The sequence below is a fragment of the Gorilla gorilla genome, chromosome 10 (genome assembly GCF_029281585.2).
Source record: "Gorilla gorilla gorilla isolate KB3781 chromosome 10, NHGRI_mGorGor1-v2.1_pri, whole genome shotgun sequence".
In the NCBI taxonomy this organism is placed as follows: domain Eukaryota; kingdom Metazoa; phylum Chordata; class Mammalia; order Primates; family Hominidae; genus Gorilla; species Gorilla gorilla.
The window spans coordinates 69191857-69216824 of record NC_073234.2 but is presented as its reverse complement, the minus strand read 5'-3'; the positions used below and the strand labels follow the sequence as shown (position 1 = coordinate 69216824).

Genomic DNA, 24968 nt, shown 5'->3' with positions numbered 1-24968 from the left:
ATTTGACAAAAACAAGCCCCAGAGCTGCCAAGGGGGTGCCTTCTCTGTCTTGTGGAGACAGTGCTTGATCCTGGAGAGCAGCCATGTTGAAAAAAAGATATTTTGAGCCCTAAAATAATGAGAAAACAGGACGGAGAGAGGTGTTCTGAGCCAGTTCCAGATTTTGCCAACTGTTGCAAGAACTCTAGAATCTTTATGTTAGTAAAATGCCAGAAAGAAAAGTCTGCATTGAAAGAACGTCTAACCACTTACTATAATCCAACCTTTTAGGAAGAATGCAAAATGGCATACATGAAGAAGAGGGAAGAATCCAGAAAAACTGGAATTCCTACAAAGAAAAGGCTATAGAAACGTCCCAAAAGCAAGTAAGCAAACAGATAACACTCAGGACCTCTCATATTCATGGAAGTCATTTATAGTATAAATCCCCTTAAATAATGGACTCAGGAGGCCGGGTGTGGTGGCTCACACCTGTAATCCCAGCACTTTGGGAGGCCAAGGTGGGCGGATCACAAGATCAGGAGATCAAGACCATCCTGGCTAACACGGTGAAACCCCGTCTCTACTAAAAATACAAAAAAATTAGCCGGGCGTGGTGGCAGGTGCCTGTAGTCCCAGGTACTTGGGAGGCTGAGGCAGGAGAATGGCGTGAACCCGGGAGGAGGAGCTTGCAGTGAGCCGAGATCGCGCCACTCACTCCAGCCTGGGCGAGAGAGCCAGACTCCATCTCAAAATAATAATAATAATAATAACAGACTCAGGATAAGAATGTGTGTTTCCTTTATCTTAATTATGGAAACACTAATTTTATCTGAAATAAATATCTTTTTATTTCAAAAAATATATAAAGCATTGCCTTAAGTGCTTTACAAATAGGAACTGATTTTTGTCCTCATAATAGCCCTCTGAGGTAGGTACTATTATTATTCCCCTTTAACAGAGGAAGAAGTGGAGGCACAGAGAGGTAAACCCCATTGTCCAAGGTTACGCAGCTAGTAAAGGGCAGACCGGGTATTTGAACTCAGACTGATTCCAGAGCTTGTACTTTTTTTTCTTTTTGAGACAGAGTCTTGCTCTGTTGCCCAGGCTGGAGTGCAGTGGTGCAATCTCGGCTCACTGCAACCTCTGCCTCCCGGGTTCAAGCGATTCTTTTGCCTCAGCCTCCCGAGTGCCTGGGATTACAGACGTGCGCCACCACACCCGGCTAATTTTTGTATTTTTTTTAGTAGAGACAGGGTTTCACCATGTTAGCTAGGCTGGTCTCAAACTCCCGACCTCAGATGATCCACCTGCCTTGGCCTCCCAAAATGCCACGATTACAGGCGTGAACCACTGCGCCTGGCCCAGTGCTTGTACTTTTGACCATATTCTACGCTATACAGAATAGTGCCTGGCACATAGTAGGTACTTAATAAGTGCTAGTTGGATAAAAAAGTGTTTTGTGTGATCTTCCTTTGACCAAGTTCTAGCTAGTGTTTGATTTCAAGGCAGACATTGCATCTTTGAATTCTAGATATCAGTGACTAACACAAGGTTTGACTATTAGCTAGTAGGAAGGTCGGGATGTAATCACTGCTCTCTGAGTTGACTTGACTTTTTTTGTTTGTTTGTTTGTTTTTGAGAAGGAGTCTTTCTCCATCACCCAGACTGGAGTGCAGTGGCGCCATCTCAGTTCACTGCAACCTTCACATCCCGGGTTTAAGTGATTCTTATGCCTCAGCCTCCCAAATAGCTGGGATTACAGACATGCACCACCACGCCCAGCTAATTTTTGTGTTTTTAGTAGAGATTAGGTTTCGCCATGTTGTCCAGGCTGGTCTTGAACTCCTGGTCTCAAGTGATCCGCCCACCTCAGCCTCCCAAAGTGCTGGGATTACAGGCATGAGCCACCGCGCCTGGCCTGCTCTGTAACTTTAACTCCTAGTGTATTCCCTGAGGTCTGTTGAAGTCTGGATTACAGACCATTGTGGGAGGTGGCAACTTTCTAATGCATTAATTAGATTGAAAGATTTGAAAGAAAAAGTTTACATTTTTTTTTCCTGGGATTACATCAAATTAAATAACCTCTGCACAACAAAGGAAACAATCGACAAAATGAAAAGGCAACCTATGGAATAGGAGAAATATTTACAATCTGTATATCTGATAAGGGGTTAATATCTCAAAATTTTTTTTTCTTTTTTTCTTTATTTTTCTTTTATGTCCACTTCCAAGCTCAAATATCTCAAATATTATGTAAGAAACTCACATAGCTCAATGGCAGAAAACCAAATAACCCAACTGAAAAATGGGCAAAGACCTGAATAGACCTTTTACCAAAGAAGATACACAAATGGCTAACAGGTAGATGAAAAGGTGCTCAACATCATTAATTATCAGGGAAATGCAAATCAAAACTACAATGAGGTATCACCTCACACCTGTTAGGATGGCTATTATAAAAAAGGCAGCAGCCAGGTGCAGTGGCTCAGGCCTGTAGTCTTAGCACTTTGGGAGGCCGAGGTGGGCGGGTTGCCTGAGCTCAGGGGTTTGAGACCAGCCTGGGCAATATGGCAAAAACCCGTCTCTACTAAAAACACAAAAAATTAGCTGGGTGTGGTGGCACATGCCTGTGACACCAGCTAGGAGGCTGAGGCATGAGAATCGTTTGAACCTGGGAGGCAGAGATTGCAGTGAGCCGAGATTGAGCCACTGCACTCTGAGACTCTGTCTCAAAAAAAAAAAAAAGACCGGGCGCGGTGGCTCATGCCTGTAATCGCAGCACTTTGGGAGGCTGAGGCGGGCGGATCACCGGAGGTCGGGAGTTCGAGACCAGCCTGACCAACATGGAGAAACCCCATCTCTATTAAAAATACAAAATTAGCCGGGTGTGGTGGCACATGCCTGTAATCCCAGCTACTAGGGAGGCTGAGGCAGGACAATCACTTGAACCCGGGAGGTGGAGGTTGCGGTGAGCCAAGATCGTGCGGTTGCACTCCAACCTGGGCAACGAGCGAAACTCCGTCTCAAAAAAAAAAAAATAGTAACTCTGTGATGTAAAGAACATATCAATTAGTTTGGTTGTGGTAATCATTTCACAACGTGCACCAAATGATGATGTTGTACAGCTTAAATGTATATAACTGTTCCCAATTATGCCTTAATAAACCTGGGAAAAATTTTTCCTGAAGGTTTATGAATTTAAAATGAAAACACACACGAGGCCAGGTGTGGTGGCTTACACCTGTAATCCTAGCACTTTGGGAGGCCAAGGTGGGAGGATTGTTTGCGGCCCAGAGTTCAACCAACCTGTCAAATATAGGGAGACCTCATCTCTATTATTTATTTATTTATTTATTTATTTATTTTTATTTTTTATGAGACAGAGTCTTGCTGTGTCACCCAGGCTGGAGTGCAGTGGCACGATCTCGGCTCACTGCAACCTCCGCCTCCCAGGTTCAGGCGATTCTCCTGCCTCAGCCTCCTGAGTAGCTGGGACTACAGGTGCCCGCCTCCACGCCTGGCTAATTTTTCGTATTTTTAGTAGAGACGGGTTTCACCGTGTTAGCCAGGATGGTCTCAATATCATGACCTCGTGATCCGCCCGCCTCGGCCTCCCAAAAGTGCTGGGATTACAGCATGAGCCACCGCTCCCGGCATATTTATTTATATTTTTGAGACGGAGTTTCACACCTGTTGCCCAAAATGGAGTGCAATGGCGCGATCTCGGCTCACTGCAATCCCCGCCTCCCGGGTTCATGCGATTCTCCTGCCTCAGCCTCCCAAGTAGCTCGGATTACAGGCACATGCCACCACACCTGGCTAATTTTGTATTTTTAGTACAGACAGGGTTTCACAATGTTGGTCAGGATGGTCTCAAACTCCTGACCTCAGGTGATCCACCCATCTCGGCCTCCCAAAGTGTTGGGATTACAGGCATGAGCCACCGCCCCCGGCCCTGTATTTTTTATAATTAATAAAATGAAACGAACAGCAGTATACGTTAGAACAGAATGCAAATCTGCACAAAAAATTTAAGATAAAACTGGAGCATATAAAGACATGTTTTAGCCAAGCATGGTGGCTCACACTTATAATCCCAGCACTTTGGGAGGCCGAGATGGGAGGATTGCTTGAACCCAGGTGTTCCAGACTAGCCTGGGCAACATAGTGGGACGCCCCCCTCCCCCCATCTCTATTTTTTAAAAATAATTTTAAGGCCGGGGGCAGTGGCTCACGCCTGTAATCCCAGCAATTTGGGAGGCCGAGGCAGGCGGATCACGAGGTCAGGAGCTCCAGACCACCATGGCCAACATGGTGAAACCCTGTCTCTACTAAAATACAAAAAATTAGCCAGGCGTAGTGGTGCGCGCCTGTAGTCCCAGCTACTCAGGAGGCTGAAGCAGGAGAATCACTTGAACCCGGGAGGCGGAGATTGAGCCGAGATCGCGCCGCTGCACTCCAGCCTGGTAGCAGAGCGAGACTCAGTCTCAAAAAAAAAAAAAAAAAAAAAAAAAAAGACATGTTTTGCCTGGAGTGCACCCTATAATGGTCGAGAGGGAAGCACATTCACTCTTTAAGAAGTAAGGCCCTAAGAAGAAGGCACTTCACTGGGAAAGCTGGAAGATGGGGGTGCTTACAGCGGAGGAGCAGGAGGAAGGAAGAAAGAGCAAGTAACCCGGGCCACAGAAAGCCAAGAGTTTTGGCTGTTGCAGTCCACAGTATTATCTTGTTCCTAGTATTAGCTTGCTCCTAGTTCCACAACATCAACAATGGAGATGAAAATGTAAACACACAACCAAATATTTGCACCTTTTGGATGATTTCCCACTTCTAGAAAATGAAAAATATTTGGTTGTTTACAGTCCGCATCCATTTATCTGTTCCCTTCCTTCCAATTTTTTGCTAAGACAGTGGGACACCCTGGCTGGAGAGCAATATTCAGTTTATAGCTTGATTTTGTTTATCCCTGAGGCCAAGGACAATTTTATCTATGTTTTTAAAGGCAGAAGATAGAAATAAAATCTAAATAACTTGTCCTTGAGCCTGACCTGAAGCCTAGACAGTGGAAGAGAATTCGGGGGTAAGGAGCTGAGAGAGGGTGGAGTAAGTTTATTCAAACTAATAAATGCTAAATCAGAATTATTTTTAAAATTTAGGCAGATGATTGATTACCCACTCTCCCTGTCTTTGGAATGTTTTAGAGAGGTATTAATGAACAATCTTATTAGCACAGACCAGGACTCTTCTTGATTCAATTGCATGAAATTGAAAAGAATTTAAAGATACTTTCTCATGTGATTTCATGCCTTTTCCTTATACTGATGCCCACATGTTGTGAAACATATAATTCTCGCAACAAGCCTGTATTATAATCCTGTTTTAGATGAAGACAACTGAGACCAAGAAGGATTATATAATTTGCCTAGGCCAGGTGCGGTGGCTCATGCCTGTAATCCTTGCACTTTGGGAGGCTGAAAAGGGTGGATCACTTGAGGCCAGGGGTTGAGACTAGCCTGGGCAACATGGTGAAACTCTGTCCCTACTAAAAATACAAAATAAACAAATTAGCTGGGCGTGATGGCCCGCACCTGTAACCCCAGTTACTCAGGAGGCTGAGGCAGGAGAATTGCTTGAACCTGGGAGGTGGAGGTTGCAGCGAGCAGAGATCACATCACTGTACTCCAGCCTGGGCAACAGAGCAAGACTCTGGCCACCCCACCCCACCCTCTAACCGAAAAAAAATCAAAAATCAAAAAAGAGATAAAAATAATACATAAAATAATTTGCCCAAAGACACATGGATGACAAGTGCCAGAGTCAGGTTATAAACACAGGCAAGAAGATAACACTGCCTCACACTGCTATTTTGTGTATTTCGAAGTTACGAGTAAGAAAGGATGTCTCCTATACTTCATTAACTTTTTTTTTTTTTTTTTTTTTTTTTTTGAGACGGAGTCTCGCTCTGTCACCCAGGCTGGAATACAATGATGCGATCTCGGCTCACTGTAACCTCTGGCTCCCGGGTTCAAGCGATTCCCCTGCCTCAGCTTCCTGAGTAGCTGGGACTACAGGCGCCTGCCACCACGGCCAGCTAATTTTTTGTATTTTTGGTAGAGATAGGGTTTCACCCTGTTAGCCAGGATGGTCTTGATCTCCTGACCTCGTGATCTGCCTGCCTCAGCCTCCCAAAGTGCTGGGATTACGGGCGTGAGCCACCGCGCCCGGCCTTCATTAACTTTTTACTCACTCTTCAGCAATCATACATTGATGAAGGAACTGAAAAGGGGGTAAGAAGGTTGTGTGACAGGAAAATAAATCTTGGCGTCCCCAAATCACTAAGCTAAAAGGAAAAAAAAAAAAGTCAAGCTGGGAACTGCTTAGGGCAAACCTGCCTCCCACTCTATTCAAAGTCATCCCTCTGTTCACTGAGATAAATGTGTATCTGATTGCCTCCTTTGGAGAGGCTAGTCAGAAACTCAAAAGAATGCGAACATCTGTCTCTTATCTACCTATAACCTGGAAGCCCCCTTCCCTCTTCTTGTTGTCCCGGTTTTCCTTCTAGTTGTCCCACCTTTCCAGATGGAACCAATGTTCATCTACATATGTTGATTGATGTCTCCTGTCTCCCTAAAATGTATAAAACCAAGTTGTGCTCTGACCACCTTGGGCATATGTCATCAAGACCTCCTGGCTGTGCACCTGTAATCCCAGCACTTTGGGAGGTCCAGATGGCAGATCGCTTGAGGCCAGGAGTTCCAGAACAGCCTGGCCAACATGATGAAACCCTGTCTCTACTAAAAATACAAAAATTAGCCCAGCATGATGGCTCATGATGGCTCATGAGTCTGTAATCCCAGCTATTCAGGAGGTTGAAGCAGGAGAGTCGCTTGAACTCAGGAGTTCAAGTGGAGGTTGCAGTGAGCCGAGATCACGCCACTGCACTCCAGCCTGGGCGACAGAGTGAGACTCCTTCTCAAAACAAATCTTCTGAGGCTGTGTCATGGACACAGGACCTTAACTTCCTAAATTGACTGAGACCTGTCTCAGATTTGGGGGTTCCCAGTTCTAATTCCATATGCTCCCATTCTGAAGTCTCCCTAAAAAATGTTTCTTCTCGTTTGAAGATGGCTTTTGATTATTTTATTTTTCTCACTCGTAAGACAACTTACTCTTGATGTTAAAAACATCTTACTTGGCCAGACACAGTGGCTCACGCCTGTAATCCCAGCACGTTGGGAGGCCAAGGTGGGTGGATCACCTGAGGTCAGGAGTTCGAGACCAGCCTGGCCAACATAGTGAAATCCCATCTCTACTAAAAATACAACAATTAGCTGGGCATGGTGGCACGCGCCTGTAGACCCAGTTACTCGGCAGGCTGAGGCAGAATTGCTTGAACCCGGGAGGCGGAGGTTGCAGTGAGCCGAGATTGCGCCATTTCACTCCAGCCTGGGCAACAAGAAAACTCAAAAAAGAAAAAAAATCTTACTCATCTTGTAGGGAGGGAAAGAACCCTTTTTCCTCTGCCCTCCTAGGGGTGGAGGCTGCAAATTAAACTGAAAAAAACCAGATTGACATGTAAACATGTGGAAACTCAGTGATAAACAATGCCATCAAAAGAGTGGTTAGAATTTGGGTTTAACAAAAGAATAAGAAATTTGTAAAGAAGCGAGGAGACAAAGGTGAAGGTTTCAGGCTTCCAGGGGTAGCAAACTGGGAAGAAACAAGTGGAAGATCAGGGTTGTTTTAGTAAGGTTTCTTATGCAGATTCTTCTCAGTCTTCCTGGACAGAGTCTAGAGTTTTCACCAGTGATTATGAATCTAAGTCTGTTTTTAAGCAAATGAAGGAAAGAGTAGGACTTGCCTGGCTGTCTGTCTTTCCTTCTTTCTTTTCTTTCTTCCTTTCTTCCTTTCTCTTTCTTTTCTTTCTCTTTCTTTTTCTTTCTTTCTTTTCTTTCTCTTTCTTTTTCTTTCCTCTTTCTTCTTTCTTTCCTTCTTTTCCCTCCCTCCCTCCCTTCCTTAGTTCCTTCCTTCCTTCCTTCCTTTTCTCTTTCTTTTTTTGCATCTGCTGTTCCTGAATCATCTTGAGCTCAAAACAATCCTTATTTAGGGATGGCATATTCTGATCCCCTACAATATAATTTAACAGAAACTGTATAATCAGAGAAACTGTATAATCAGAACCATTTCTTCTGGACAGTATTATGAACTAACTGCAAAAAATAAAAACAGAAAAAAATTATTTCATTTTGTTATGAACATTCAGAATATAGTGTTCTAGCAGGGATTACGTCCATGAGCAAATCAGTAAATAATTTGGTGCTGTGATAAAAATGATAAAAATATCTCTCTTCCTCAAAAAAAAAAGGTTAAGAATTAAAAGGCAGGCCGGGGTGGGCCGCAGCTCATGCCTGTAATCTCAGCACTTTGGAAGGCCAAGGTGAGAGGATCACTTGAACCCAGGAGTTTGGGATCAGCCTGGGCAAAATAGTGAGACCCTGTCTCTTCTAAAAATATATATTGTAGGCCGGGCACGGTGGCTCATGCCTGTAATCCCAGCACTTTGGGAGGCCAAGGCATGTGGATCACCTGAGGTAAGGAGTTCGAGACCAGCCTGACCAATACGGAGAAACCCCGTCTCTACTAAAAATACAAAAATTGGCTGGGCGTGGTGGCTTGCACCTTTAATCCCAGCTACTTTGGAGACTGAGGCAGAAGAATCACTTGAACCTGGGAGGCAGAAGTTGCAGTGAGCCAAGATCGTGGCATTGTACTCCAGCCTGGGCAACAGAGTGAGACTCCATCTCAAAAACAAAAACAAAAACAAAACAGACACACACACACACACACATATATATATACCAAATAAATTAAAAGAAAAAAAGAATTGAAAGGCAATCTCCATCTCACATAGAGGACTGGGCCTTGATGTATAAAGAACATGAGGAACAATGCACATGTCCATCAGCTGGTGAGCAAATAAACAAAAGGTGGAAAATATATGCATTGGAATATTATTCAACCATGAAAAGAAATGAAGTACTTATACAACCTGGGCGAACCTTGAAAACATTAATTATGGTAAATGAAAAAAGCAGTCACAAAGTGTTACATATTGTCTGATTCCATTTATATGAAATGCCCAGAATAGGCAAGTCTATAGACCCAGAAAGTAGATTTGTGGTTTCCTAGCGCTTAGGGCAGGAAGGGTTGGTGGAAGGATTGGGGGTGACAGCCAAAGAGTACGTGGTTTCTTTTGGAGATGATAAAAATAGTCTAAAATTGACTGTGATGATGGATGCACAATTCTATGAATACACTAAAAACCATTGAATTGTATGCTTTAAATGGACGAATTGAATGATTGTGAATCCTATCTCAATAAAGCTGTTAAAAAAAAGGTTTTATGGGCCGGGCGTGGTGGCTCATGCCTGTAATCCCAGCACTTTGGGAGGCCGAGGCGGGTGGATCACAAAGTCAGGAGATCAAGACCATCCTCGCTAACACAGTGAAACCCCGTCTTTATGAAAAATACAAAAAATTAGCCGGGCGTGGTGGCGGGAGCCTGTAGTCCCAGCTACTCGGGAGGCTGAGGCAGGAGAATGGCGTGAAGCTGGGAGGCAGAGCTTGCAGTGAGCCAAGATCGTGCCACTGCACTCCAGCCTGGGTGACAGAGCGAGACTCCGTCTCAAAAAAAAAAAAAAAAGGTTTTATGGCTGGGCTTGGTGGCTCACACCTGTAATCCCAGCACTTTTGGAGGCTGAGGTGGGAAGATTGCTTGAGCCCAGAAGTTTAAGACCAAACAAAACAACAAAACCAAAACCAAAGCCAGACCCAGCGGTGCCCAAGTGCCTGTAGTCTCAGTGACTCAGGAGGCTGAGGTGGGAAGATCACTTGAGCTCAGGAGATGGAAGCTGCAGTGAGCTGTTAGGGCACCACTGCACTCCAGCTTGGATGACACAGAGAGATCCTGTCGCCAAGAAAAAAAAGTTTCGTATAATTTAGGTAATTGTTAGTAAGAGTGAAATGACATTTGTTGGTGTTAACTATCAAATCCGAAAGAAGATCAGAAAATTAAACTGTTGATCAAGTAAAGCTGAGTTTAGATTCACGGCAGCAAGGGAGAATACCACCTTAACAGAATCTTAGTTGTGTCTCAGAAGAGGGAACTGTGTCTGCACACACACACTTACACATAGGCTAAAAAACTGTGACTAGGCCAGGCATGGTGGCTTACGCCTGTAATCCCAGCACTTTAGGAGGCTGAGGCAGGTGGATCATGAGGTCAGGAGTTCGAGACCATCCTGGCTAACACGGTGAAACCCCATCTCCACTAAAAATACGAAAACTTAGCCGGGCGTGGTGGTGGGCATCTGTAGGCCCAGCTACTCGGGAGGCTGAGGCAGGAGAATCGCTTGAACCTGGGAGGCGGAGGTTTCAGTGAGCCGAGATTGTGCCACTGCACTCCAGCCTGGGCAACAGAGCGAGACTCTGTCTCAAAAAAAAAGAAAAACTGTGACTAATTCTTGTTTATATGATTGGGGCAAAGAAGTTTCTCCCTTGCCTTTGGGGAGTTTGCTGAAAAATCACCTAATAATAAGGCAGATTAATGAGAGGAAAAGCATACAAATTAACTTGACCATGCACATGGAGAAAACCAGTGTGATTGCTCAATATCCCAATAGGACACAAATAATAATAATAATTATTATTTTTTTTGATTTTTTGAGACAGAGTCTCACTCTCTTGGCCAGGTTGGAGTGCAGTGGCACAATCCCAGTGTTATGCCCAGACCGTTAGTTCCCCAAAGAAGACCACCAGAGTCCAGAGTCAAAGCCAAGCGGCAAGGATCTTTACTACAAGTTCAAACCTGGTCCCTCCATTCCACAGCATACAAGAGGGCCCTGAACAATGCGAGTGTTTGCTTTTTATAGCCTGAAAGTTACAGGGGAACAAAGGAATTCTTTTGGTTCCCGCTCTTTCAGTAAAACTTTGAACGGCTGTCCCCTTATCGGAGACTTTCCTGGTGGTGTTTGTACTGGGCTCAGGAAGTTTGAAAGATATATGGCAATATGTGGTGGGATGGGAGGATGGGATGTGTTTGTACTGGGCTTGTTTGTTTTGAGCCCGGGGCTGAGGAATGTGCCCAGCTCCTTTCACCAGCTCACCACAACCTCCACCTCACAGGTTTAAGCAATTCTCCTGTCTCAGCCTCCAGAGTAGCTGGGATTACAGGCGCCCGACACCACACCCAGCTAATTTTTATATTTTTAGCAGAGATAGGGTTTCACTATGTTGGGCAGGCTGGTCTCCAATGCCTGACCTCAAGTGATCTGCCCACCTGGGCCTCCCAAAGTGTTGGAATTACAGGCACTAGCCTCAGCACCTGGCCCCAAACACTTATATAATCTCTTTTCAGAGGGGTGGGGGAGATGGGGAATATAGGTAGTTCAGTAGAGGGGCATTAAGTGATGATTTAGGTGAATAAATGGATGGGGGAACACAGATGGACTTGCAAATAGTTTTCTTTGGAAGTTAAATGAACCTGAGAGACAGACATTATTTTGCAAAAGGATTGGGCCAGCTCTGGTTACCTTCCTCACCTTCTTTCCTGCAATAGATAATGAGATAACAGGGAAGGGAAGAAAAAGCAATTGTTCTCTTGGGGGTTCTGGGTCTTTATGTAGATAGGGGAAAAATCTCTTCCAAGGCCTGATAATCTCTAAGAGTTTTTATTTTATTTATTTATTTATTTATTTATTTATTTATTTATTATTTATTTATTTATTTTCAGACAGGGTCTCACTCTGTTTGTTGCCCAGGATGGAGTGTAGTGTCTCCCTTGAGGCTCATTGCAGCCTCCACCTTCTGGATCAAAGGATCTTCCCACCTCAGCTTCCTGAGCAGCTGGGATTACAGGTACACATCACCATGCTTGGCTAATTTTTGTATTTTTTTGGAGAGACGGCATTTCATCAAGTTTCCCAGGCTAGTCTTGAATTCCTGGGCTCAAGCAATCTGCATGCCTTGGCCTCCCAAAGTGCTTGGATTACAGACATGAGCCACCAGGCCCAGATTATTTATTTATTTGTTTATTTTTTATTTTTATTTTTTAAGACAGAGTTTTGCTCTTCTCACCCAGGCTGGAGTGCAATGAGGGGGTCTCTGCTCACTGCAACCTCCGCCTCCCGAGTTCAAGCGATTCTCCTGCCTCAGCTTCCCGAGTAGCTGGGATTACAGGTGCCCACCACCACGCCCAGCTAAGTTTTGTATTTTTAGTAGAGACAGGGTTTCTCCATGTTGGCCAGGCTGGTCTTGAACTCCTGACCTTAGGTGATCTGCCTGCCTCGGCCTCCCAAAGTGCTGGAATTACAGGCGTGAGCCACCATGCCTGGCCACCAGGCTCAGTTTCTAAGAATTTTTTGTTTGTTTGTTTTGAGACAGGGTTTCACTTCTGTCACCCAGGCTGGAGTGCAGTGGCGCGATCTCGGCCCATTGCAACCTCCAGCTCTCAGGCTCAAGCGAATCTCCTACCTTAGCCTCCCAAGTAGCTGGGACTACAGGCGCACACCACTGCACACAGCTAATTTTTGTATTTTTATTTTATTTTATTTTATTTTTCTGAGATTGAGTCTCTCTGTGTCACCCAGGCTGGAGTGCAGCAGCGCGATCTCCACTCACTGCAAGCTCCGCCTCCCAGGTTCATGCCATTCTCCTGCCTCAGCCTCCTGAGTAGCTGGGACTACAGGCGCCCACCACCACACCCGGCTATTTTTTTGTATTTTTAGTAGAGATGGGGTTTCACCATGTTAGCCAGGTCTCTATCTCCTGACCTCGTGATCTGCCCTCCTCGGCCTCCCAAAGTGCTGGGATTACAGGTGTGAGCCACTGTGCCCGGCCTTTTGTATTTTTAGTAGAGATGGGGTTTCGCCATGTTGGCCAGGCTGGTCTTGAACTGACCTCAAGCGATCTTCCCACCTTGGCCTCCCAAAGTACTGGGATTAGAGGCATGAGCCACCATTCACAGAAGAGTGTTTAATTCAAAATATTCATTATACAAGGGAGTCATATTTTGGGGTGAAATTTCCTTTTCTCCTTCAATACAATAATCAAAAGAAGGAATACTGTTGTTACTTTTATGGTTTAGTCAATTTACATTTTCAGTGGGTTACTGTGTAATTCAATAAAATTATTAATCCTTAAAATACATTTGTTGGCCGGACGCTGTGGTTTATACCCGTAATCCCAGCACTCTGGGAGGCCGAGGCGGGTGGATCACCTGATGTCGGGAGTTTGAGACCAGCCTGGCCAACGTAAAGTGAAACCCCATCTCTACTAAAAGTACAAAATTAGCCAGGCTCAGTGACGTGGGCCTATAGTCCCAGCTACTCGGAAGGCTGAGGCAGAAGAATCGCTTGAACCTCCTGAAAAGCGGAGGTTGCGGTGAGCCAGGATTATGCCACTGCAATTCAGCGTGGTCCAGAGTGAGACAACGTCTCAAAAAAAAAAAAAAAAGTCAACTGTATTAGATATTATAAGTAATCCAGAGAGGATTTAAAGTATATAGGAGGATGTGCATAGGTTATATGCAAATACTACACCATCTTATATAAGAGATTTGAGCACTCACAGATTTTGTTATTCAAGGAGGTGCTGGAACCAATCTCCCACAGATACATAGGGAACGACGATGTTCTGGCTTTGTTATAGTTCACTCATCTATCTTCCCGTTTATTCAACTCAAAAATTATTAGACATCTTTTGTGTACCTACCTCTGTGTTAGAGCAGGGCGTACAGCAGCAAATAAGATAATGTCCCTGGTTTTAGATAAGTTAAAATTTAGCAGGAAAAAACAGGTATTATATTTTACAAATTAAATCTCATATTTTTAAGCATATTTGAACAAGAAAAAAATTCTCTGTGAATTCCATTGTAACGTTTTACATATAAAACTCTCCCTCTTAAGTCTCTAAATTTTTTTTTTTTTTTTTTTGAGACGGAGTCTCGCTCTGTCGCCCAGGCTGGAGTGCAGTGGCGCGATCTTAGCTCACTGCAACCTCCGCCCCTCCAGGTTTAAGCAGTTCTCCTCCGCAGCCTCTAGAGTAGCTCGGATTACAGGCGTGTGCCACCACGCCCAGCTAATTTTTTTGTATTTTTAGTAGAGACGGGGTTTCACCATCTTGGCCAGGCTGGTCTTGAACTCCTGACCTCGTGATCCAGCCGCCTCGGCCTCCCAAAGTGCTGGGATTACAGGCGTGAGCCACTGCGCCCGGCCTTAAGTCTCTAAATTTTTAAAAAATGCATTTAATACTAAGGTCTCAAAATAAACAGTTTTCTAGACATGTAAATCAAAAACCCGTTTAATTAATTAAGATCCTGGGGAAAAAAAAGGTTACTTGCTGAACAAAATGAAGTTTACTTATAGGAAATAGCACTATAGGAAAGTAGACAGCATTTTTCAGGAGTTGTCCATGAATGTATCTTTTTTCTTTGTAATTTAAAAAAATATAAAAAAGTACGTAGAATAATAAAACACACCTGTTGGAGAAATGGAACTAAAAACAAAATCTCCAATAAGTCTTTCCACAAAGATAGTAGAAAAATAATTTTATTATTGAATAAGCATTAAATCAAAATGTGATATTCACCACAGGCAATCCACTAAGAGATTACAAAACAGAATGTAATCTGTTTTGTAAAAGTCTCCCTTTTATGTAGCTAAGCAGACACAACCCTTAACATAGATGTTCTTGAGATAAGCTGCAAGTCCTAAGTAAGCCGACCTGACAGCACTATTTGTAACAAATAGTTCATTCTAAATTCACCTGGTAATTGAGGGTGACCATCTGTGGTAATTGGTAGTTACCTGAAAGGGTCCTGATTCAGACCCCAAGAAAGTGTTCTTAGCTCTCGCACAAGAAAGAATTCGGGATGAGTCCATAGGGTAAAGTGAAAGCAAGTTTATTAAGAAAGTAGGCCAGGCACAGTGGCTTAAGCCTGTAAACTCACAGTTTTGGGAGGCCGAGGCCAGCGGATACGAGGTCAGGAGTTCGAGGCTAGCCTGGCCAACATGGTGAAACCCCGTCTGTATTAAAATAACAAAGATTGGCCCAGCCTGGTGGTCTGTGCCTATAATCCCAGCTAATTCCAGGAGGCTGAGGCAGGAGAATTGCTTGAACCCGAAAGGCAGAGGTTGCAGTGAGCCGAGATCACACCATTGCACTCCAGCCTTGGCAATAGAGTGAGACTCTGCCTCAAAACAAAACAAAACAACAAAAAAGGAAAGTAATAAAGAATGGCTACCCCATAGGCAGAGCAGTAGCATGGGCCACTCAGCCACTTAAACTTATTGTTACTTCTTGATTATCTGGTAAACCAGAAGTGGATTATTCATGAGTTTTCTGGGAAAGGGGTGGGTAATTCCCAGAACTGAGGGTTCCTCTCCTTTTTAGACCATGCTGGGTAACTTCCTGATGTTGCCATAGCATCTGTAAACTGTCATGGCGCTAGTGGGGCTGTCTTTTAGCATGCTAATATATTATAATTAGCGTATAGTGAACAGTGAGGATGCCCTGAGGTCACTCTCATTGCCCTCTTGGTTTTGCTAGGTTTTAGCCGGCTTCTTTACTGCAAAGTGTTTTATCAACAACCTGTTCTATGGTCTGTATCTTGTGCCAACCTCCTATCTCATCCTGTGATTTAGAATGCCTTAACCTCCTGGGAATGCATCCCAGCAGGTCTCAGCCTCATTTTACTTAGCCCCTATTCAAGATGGAGTCACTCTGGTTCAAACGCCTCTGACAGTGTTACATAAAGGAAAAATAAACTTCTCCTATCTGTATGGGGTTTTTTTGTTGTTGTTTGTGTTTGGTTTTTTGTTTTGTTTTGTTTTTGTTTTTGAGACAAGGTCTCACTCTCACTCAGACTGGAGTACAGTGGCATGATTACAGCTCACTGCAGCCTTGACCTCCTGGGTTCAAGTAATCCTTCCATCTCAGCATCCCAAGTAGCTAGGACTACAGGGGTGCATCACCATGCCCAGCTAATTTTGTATTTTTTATTTTTGTACAGACGAGGTCTTGCTATGTTGCCCAGGCTAGTCTTGAACTCCTGAATGAAAGTGATCCTCCTGCTTTGGCCTCCCAAAATGCTGGGATTATAGCTGTGAGTCATTGCGCCAGGCCAACTTCTCGTATCTTTGTGAGAGGAGGTAGTTTGGCAATTTGGAGCAACATTCTCACCAACGTTAGGCTCCTGCCTCCCACGGGAACTGGTGTTGTAGGAGTTATTAAGAAATTATTTTAGGTATATAGAGAAGAAAAGGGGTCCTTGGTAAGTTTTCAGGTTTTTTTGTTTGTTTGTTTTGTTTTGTTTTGAGAGGGAGTCTCGCTCTGTCGCCCAGGCTGGAGTGCAGTGGCGCTATCTCGGCTCACTGCAAGCTCTGCCTCTCGGGTTCACGCCATTCTCCTGCCTCACTCAGCCTCCCGAGTAGCTGGGACTACAGGCACCCGCCACCACACCCGGCTAATTTTTTGTGTTTTTTTTTTAGTAGAGACGGGGTTTCACCGTGTTAGCCAGGATGGTCTCGATCTTCTGACCTGGTGATCTGCCCGCCTGGGCCTCCCAAAGTGCTGGGATTACAGGGGTGAGCCACCGCACCCAGCTGGGAAGTTTTCTTTAAAACATCTTCGGAAAAGTTTCTTGTATAGCCCTGGCTCTTAGAGCCAGGCTGGCAACCTTTGATAGGTAAATGCAAGCCATTAGAAACTAGGTCCACCCAAACATGGTGATTCCCCTGCCTTCTTGCCCTTTCCCCACATGTTCCTGGCAACATGGCCGCCCCCATGTATTCCCACGTGTGTTAGAACATCATGGTGCCCCGCTTTTGCATATTAAAAGGCTATGGTGGGAGGGCCAGCTTTTTCGCAAATATGTGAATGACATGCCTAGTCAAACCAATCCCCTGAGCCCTATGCAATTCAGACACCGCCTCCTCCAGCCTCTGTGTACATATATCTAGCTGGTATCTGTGGCAGGTCGGGGTTCCCCTCTCTCAGCTTTGGAGCCCCCCTCCCTCTGTTTACAGGGGAGCTTGTTCCTCCTCCCTTCCTTCTTGCCTCTTCTTGCCTATTAAGCTCTCAAGCTCTCCACTCCTTAAAACCACTCCACGTGTGTCTGTGTCGTTTTATCTAAACTGGCACGAGGACCAAGAACCCTGGTGTTCCTCCACTCATCGGAGCTGTATCACTGGTAGATAGGAGCACTGTCATTTTTTATGCTTACATTTCAAAGAGATCTCAAGTCCTTGAGAAAGACATTCCTGGGTTTTACACATTTATAAGAGGCTTTTAGAAAGATTTATATACATCTGGGGCCAGGCGCGTTGGCTTATGCCTGTAATCCCAGCACTTTGGGAGACCGAGGTGGTTGGATCACGATGTCAGGAGATGGAGACCATCTTGGCCAACATGGTGAAACCCCATCTCTACTAAAATACAAAAAATTAGCCGGATGTGGTGGCATGTGCCTGTAATCCCAGCTACCTGGGAGGCTGAGGCAAGGGAATTGCTTGAACCCCGGAGACAGAGGTTGCAGTGAGCTGAGATAGCGCCACTGCACTCCAGCCGGGGCAACAGAGCAAGACTCCATCTCAAAAAAAAAAGAAAAGAAAAGAAAAGAAAGATTTATATACATCTCACAGGGGCAGAGAGAATTTACAATGACAAATCCTCTAAAGAAAATGCTTTAAGAAAAGGGAAAGAATAGTCTTTTCCCTAATTTTTTCTTTTTGCTTTTGTTTGTTTGTTTAGAGACAGGGTTTTGCTATTGTAAACCAAAAGGTATCTGAGACAGGTCTTAATCAGCTTAGTTTATTTTGCCAAGGTTAAGGATGTGCCTGTGACACAGCTTCAGGAGGTCCTAACGACATGTGCCCAAGGTGGTCGGGGTACAACTTGCTTGTATACATTTTAGGGAGACATGAGACATTAATCAATATGTGTAAGATGTGCATTGGTTCGTTCTGGTAACACGGGATAACTTGAGGCAAGGGCTTCCAGGTCCCACATAGGTAAGAGACAAAAGGTTGCATTCTTTTGAATCCTTGATCATCTTTCCACTGAATACACAATTTAGGCTGGCTCAGTGAATCTGCATTTTTACATAAACAATAGGGCAGGGGAAGCAATCAGATATGCATTTGTCTCAGGTGAGCCTCCTCAGAGGGATGACTGAGTTCTGTCTGTCCCTTGTCCACAAGGAATTTCCTTCTGGGCAAATTGTGAGGGAGGTATGTCGCTTTTCTTTGAGACGGAGTCTTGCTTATTCGCCAGGCTGAAGTGCAGTGGCGCCATCTCGGCTCACTGCAATCTCCGCATCCCAGGTTCAAGCAATTCTCCTGCCTCAGCCTCCTGAATAACTGGGATTACAGTCACGCACCACCACGCCCAGCTAATTTTTGTATTTTTAGTGGAGACAGGGTTTCACCATGTTGGCCAGGATGGTCTCGATCTCTTGACCTCATGATCTACTCGCCTTGGCTTTCCAAAGTGCTGGAATTACTGGCTTGAGCCACCGCGCCCAGTGGTGTGTAGCTTTTTATCTTTTTTTTTTTTTTGAGATGGAGCCTTGCTCTGTTGCCCAGGCTGGAGTGCAGTATGCGATCTCAGCACTTTGGCGGGGGGTGCAAGATGAGCAGATCGCTTGAGCTCAAGAGTTCAAGACCAGCCTGGGCAACATGTCTAAACCCCATCTCCACAAAAAAATATAAAAATTAGCTGGGCGTAGTGGTACCCGCCTGTAGTCCCAGCTACTCGGGAGGCTGAGGTGGGAGGATCAGTTGAGCCAGGGAGGCAGAGGTTGCAATGAGCTGAGATTGCATCACTGCACTCCAGCCTGTGTGACAGAGTGAGACCCTGTCTCAAAAAAAAAAAAAAAAAAAAAAACTTAAAATCTTTTTTTTAATTTTCTCGATTTCAATCTCACTTACTTCTTTCAAAGCCACCACTGTCTGAACCTGGTGCCCTTCCTTCTGATTATAGTTTTCGTTGTTGTTACTGTGTTTTGTTTACTTTTACAATTTTGGAATATGAAAATATCTTTCTTTTGTAACGACAAATATGGAATACAAACATTACAGCTTCTTTTTTTGCCCATCGTGGATTAAAAAGGAAATAATAGATGAAATGCCTTGCAAAGAGGACAAAATATTTTGGGGTCTAAAATGTGCTTTGCCCAGGATCTTGCCTTGTAATGATAAAGAAGCTTGACTCTCCCTTAGTGATCCAAACAAAGGAATGTGGTCAACTGTATGATCAAGGTTCAGTGAAGTCCTGAGTCACATGACAATCTGTCCTCCCCAAGCCTCTGTGCTTCAGAAGCTGGAAAGTCGTTCTACCCTTGGGCACAGGGTACGTGTGCAGTAGCAATAAATAGCACCAGGAGGAATAGGAGCAACAAGTGTTACTGGTAGAGGGTCTTGACTACGAGTTGTCCAGGTCCTTGGCATTTTGAACAAAGAATTGAACAAAACGTACGAAGTAGCAGAGAAATGAAATGCAGCAATGAAGCAACGAAAGCAGGAATTCATTAAAGCGAGAAAGCACTTCACAGGGTGGGAGTGGGCCTGAGCAGGCAGCTCAAGGGTGCAGTTACAAAGCTTTCTGGGCTTTAAGTACCTCATTTGAGGTTCTTATCTAGATGGAGGATTTGGTCTGTGGCAGATTAAAGACTGAGGTGAACTGGCGCCCTGTGCAGATAAAGGGATGGTCCCTGCTTCGCCAGGGCCAATCCAAGGCACTCTCCTTTTCCGTCCCAGCACTTTGGGAGCCTGAGGCAGGTGATCACTTGAGCTCAGGAGTTCAAGACAAGCCTGGCTAACATGGTGAAAACCTGTTTCTACTGGTGCTCTCGCCATTATTCCATCTGCTATGAGCCCCTTTCTGCATAAAGTAAAGTTTGCCTTGCTAAGAGAATTAAATTTATGTTTCAATGTTATTTCTTTGCAGCACTGGGGAACAAGCATTCTATTTCTAAATAAACATTTTTACATATAAGAAATGGTGGTCCGTACAGGGATACATTTTCCTCTGGGGTGGTCTCTAGTCCTCTCATGAGGGGGTGTCCCACTGCCTCATCGTGGTGGCCTCAGGGGTGGTAAGGAATTGAGACCCATCTGGTGTGATGAATAGACCCGGACTCTCAACAAGGCAGAAGAAACTGGCCAGCAATCTGGAGTAAATGATCCTCACATATGATGTGGACCAGGCGACCTCATGCATAAGCCAAGAAAGGAAACAAACCAGAGGAGCCGTACACCAGCACCTGCCTGGAAACCACATCCTCATCAAAAGATAGAAAGAAGAAAAACTCGAGGCAGCCTAAGAACCCTGCCTTGTACTGCTAACCACCGAGACTGCCGTTCGCACAGCAGAAAAGGATAGACACATCATACCCAAGTCAAAAAAGCGTCATCACCATCAAAGTCATAGGTCATTGTTCCAGGGTCAAGCCCTACAAGTTAAAGCTAAGAAAACTTAATCTGTCTATCTTTTCTTTCCTTTAACTACTCCCCATCTTATTAATGTAACTAAATCTAACTCACCTCAAATTATTACTTTTAATGCCTGTTTAGTTATCACTCCTCTCATACCAAATGACAAAACCAAAGTCTTTGTAGTAAAAGTAAAAAAATCCAAAGCAAACCACAGCAATTAAAACAAGATATCAAGATGTAAATGACTAGCTAAAATAGATTAAATATTCTGTCCGCACTCTAAATAAAAGCAATTGTTATGCTTGGGCACACAGTAGGCTAGAAGTCCAAGTTATCCCCTTTCCACTCAGATAGTCCTCTAATCGACAAGGCATGGACTGCATGGTAGCTCCTTTTCTTCTTTTGTCTTTTTTTCTTTTTTTAATCTGAGACGGAGTCTCGCTCTGTCGCCGAGGCTGGAGTGCAGTGGCGCAATCTCGGCTCACTACAAGCTCCACCTCCCGGGTTCAAGCCATTCTCCTGCCTCAGCCTCCCAAGTAGCTGGGACTACAGGCGCACGCTGCCACGCCCGGCTAACTTTTTTTTTTTTTTTTTTTTTGTATTTTTAGTAGAGACGGGGTTTTACCCTGTTAGCCAGGATGGTCTCGATCTCCATCTCCTGACCTCGTGATCCGCCCGTCTTGGCCTCCCAAAGTGCTGGGATATAGGCGTGAGCCACTGCGCCCGGCCGATATCAAAATCCTGCAGCCTAAGATAGTAAAGTGTGCCAAACTCTCTCTACTATTTCCTAAAGTGCAGTACCCTGCGGGTCAGCCCCCCGAGGGCCATTCAGCCTCCATCTTCCAAGACCAATTTTACCTCGTGTCTCCAACGATAAAAGGAAAATTTAGCGTACCTTGAAGACTTAACAAGATGCAGCGAGGTCAGGCACTTCCAAAAGCTAACCCATCAGTCCACCCTTATTCATCCCCAAGCGGATGCATAGTAATACTGTAAAAAACCTTTACTAGACACTCTACCAAATAATTAGAGCAGCACTTATGCTCTAGTTCAATTAGCTATCCCTTTTACCCTGGCATTTCATCAATCAGAAAAAGAGAAATTACGACATAAACAAATAAAAGAAGCCTCAAAAGAAGCAGCCCCTTATAGCTATTTTGATTCCCATGTCTATTCAGATGCAATTAGAGGTCCTCACAGAGTACCAAATAAATTTAAAACCAGAGATCAAATAGCTGCAAGGTTTAAGTCAATGTTGTTTTAGTGAGTAACAATAAAAATGTAGATTAAATAAACTGCATTTATTACTACCAGCAGCAATTTATTAACTATACCAAAGATGCTGTTAAAGAAATAGCTGAACAATTAAAATCTGCAAGTCAAATGGCCTGAGAAAATAAGATAACTTTAAATATAATATTAACAAAGAAAGGTAGTTTTATATTATAATCAAAACTCAGTGTTGCACCTTTATTCCAAACAACACAGCTCCCAATGGGAGCATAACAAGCACCCTCCAAGGACTTACTGCCTTATTAAATAAGTTAGCAAAAAATTCCAGCATTAACAACTCTATTTCAAATTAGCTCGAGAAATAGTTCAGCCAACAGAAAGAGATCATGGCCTCAGTCCTTACTTCTCTGGCAACTGTAATAAGTATACTTCTCCTTATTAGATGTCATGTTATGTTATACCATACATCTACAAGCTAATCAAAACAACTAAGCCAAGACATATTTAAAAAAAAAAAAGTTTGAAGAAGAAAACTATAAAAACAAGACAAGGAAATTGTAGAAAGTAAAAGGTTCCTCTTCAAAGTTTCCCTTCTTGTTCAAGAATAAATCATAAGTGTTAGAAATAGTAGTTTCTTTTAAAGACTAACTGTATGCTAGACATGCGCACAGGCACGTAATACATTCTATGTCCTTGTACTTTAACCAAGATATCTGTGCTAGACATGCTCACAGGCCTGTCCCGGCTCGCAGCCTATGCCCCTTCCTTATTTAAGAATGTTATTACCTTTCTCAGTCCTTTCGTAAGTAACTTCCTCTTTTCCTTTGTCTTTCTATTGCCTTTGCCTATTTAGAAAAGTTTTAAACTGTTAGCTAATCAGGTTTTAGTTTAGATTGTGAGGTCTGGCTTTAGCCAATGGAGACAGGACACAGTAGCAGGGACAAACTGCGTAAAGGATAAAAATTACTTCCCTCCGTTGTTCAGGTGTGCTCTTGCCATTATTCCATCTGTGCTGAATACTTGACTTTCTGCAAAAAGTAAAGATTGCCATGCTAAGAGAATTAAATTTATGTTCGAGTGCTATTTCTTCGTAGCACCAAGGAACAAGCATTCTATTTCTAAGTAAACATTTTTTACATATAACAAACAAACAAACAAAAACCTGTCTCTACTAAAAATGCAAAAAAATTAGCAGGACGTGGTGGCGCACACCTGTAATCCCAGCTACTCAGGAGGCTGAGGCAGGAGAATCATTTGAACCTGGGAGGCCGGAGGTTGCAGTAAGCCAAGATTGTGCCACTGCACTCCAGCCTGGGTGACAGAGTGAGACTTCGTCTAAAAAAAAAAAAAAAAAAACAGATAAAAATGTGTTATTTGTAAATTAGCTGGGTGCAGTGTCATGGGCCTGTAATCCCAGCTACTCATGGGGCTGAGGTGGGAGAATCTCTTGAGCCAAGGAGGCGGAGGTTGCAGTGAGCCCACATCACGCCACTACACTCCAGCCTGGGTGATGGGAGTAAAACCCGGTCTTAAAAATAAGTAGGCCAGGCTCTGTGGCTCATGCCTGCAATCCCATCACTTTGGGAGGCCGAGGTGGGTGGATCATTTGAGGTCAGGAGTTTGAGAGCAGCCTGGACAACATGGTGAAACCCTGTCTCTACTAAAAAAAATACAAAAATTAGCTGGGCATGGTGGCGAGCACCTGTAATCCCAGCTACTTGGGAGGCTTAGGCAAGAGAATTGCTTGAGCCTGAGAGGCAGAGGTCGTGGTGAGCTGTGATAGCACCACTGCACTCCAGTCTGGGTGAGAGAGTGAGAGACCCTGTAGGAAAGAAAAGAAGGAGGGAAGGAGGGAAGGAAGGAAGGAGGGAGGGAGGGAAAGAAGAAAAGAAAGAAAGAGAGAGCGGGAGGGAGGCAGGAAGGGAAGGGAAAGGAAAGAAAGGAAGGGAAAGGAAGAAAGGGAAAGAAAGAAAGGAAAAGGAAAGAAAAAGAAAAAGAAAGAAAGAAAGAAGAAAGAAAGGAAGGAAGAGAAGAAAGGAAGAAAGGAAAGAAAGAGGGAGAAAGGAAGGAAAGGAAAGAAAGGAAGATGGGAAAGGAAGAAAGGGAAAGAAAGAAAGGAAAAGGAAAGAAAGAAAGCGAAAGGAAGAAAGGAAGAAAGGAAAGAAAGAGGGAGGAAGGAAGGAAGGAAAGGAAAGAAAGGAAGAAAGAGAAAGAAAGAAAAGAAAGGGAAGAAAGGAAGCAAAGAAAGAGGCCCTGCGCACAACCTCACACCTGTAATCCTAGCACTTTGGGAGGTCGAGGTGGGTGGATCACTTGAGGTCAGGAATTTGAGAACAGCCTGGCCAACATGGTGAAACCCCATCTCTACTAAATATATATATATAAAAAAATTTAGCTGGGCATGGTGATAGATGCCTGTAATTCCAGCTACTTGGGAGGCTGAGGCAGGAGAATCGCTTGAACCCAGGAGGGAGAGGTTGCTGTGAGCCAAGATAACACCACCACACTGCAGGCTGGGCTACAGAGTGAAACTCTGTCTCAAAAATAAATAAATAAAAATAAATTAATTAATAATTGTATTTATTGTTGCTATTTTTGAAGTTAATTAAAGGTATTTTAAGCTGGGTGTGGTGGTTCACACCTGTAATCCCAGCACTTTGGGAGGCCAAGGTGGGTAGATTTCTTGAGGCCAGGAGTTCAAGACCAGCCTGGGCAACATTGTGAGCCCTCATCTCTACTAAAGATAAAATAATTAGCCGGGTGTGGTGTCATGAGCTTGTAGTCCTAACTGCTCAGGAGGCTGAGGTGGGAGGATCCCTTGTGCCTAGGAGGTGGAAGTTGCAGTGAGTCGTAATCTCACCACTGCACTCCAGCCTGGGTGACAGAGCCAGACCCTGTCTCAAAAGAAATAAATAGGCCGAGTGGGGTGGCTCACGCCTATAATCCCAGCACTTTAGGAGGCCAAGGCGAGTGGATCACATGAGGTCAGGAGTTCAAGACCGGCGTGGGCAGCATGCTGAAACCCCGTCTCTACTAAAAAAAAAAAATGCAAAAATTAGATGGGCGTGGTGGCACACGTCTGTAATCCCAGCTACTTGGGAGGCTGAGGCAGGAGAATCGCTTGAATCCCGGAGGCGGAGGTTGCAGTGAGCCGAGATTGTGCCATTGTGCTCCAGCCTGGGCAACCAGAGCAAAGCTCTGTCTCAAAAACAAACAAACATTTGCTTTTTTGTTTTTAATATTACTATTTTACTAATGGTA

The 24968-nt window shown here is 44.2% G+C and overlaps 1 pseudogene; it reads left to right on the top strand.

The window, feature by feature from the left end:
• Positions 1–20483, top strand: LOC101146346 (COX assembly mitochondrial protein homolog; annotated as a pseudogene).
• Positions 20484–24968: the final 4485 nt, after the last annotated feature.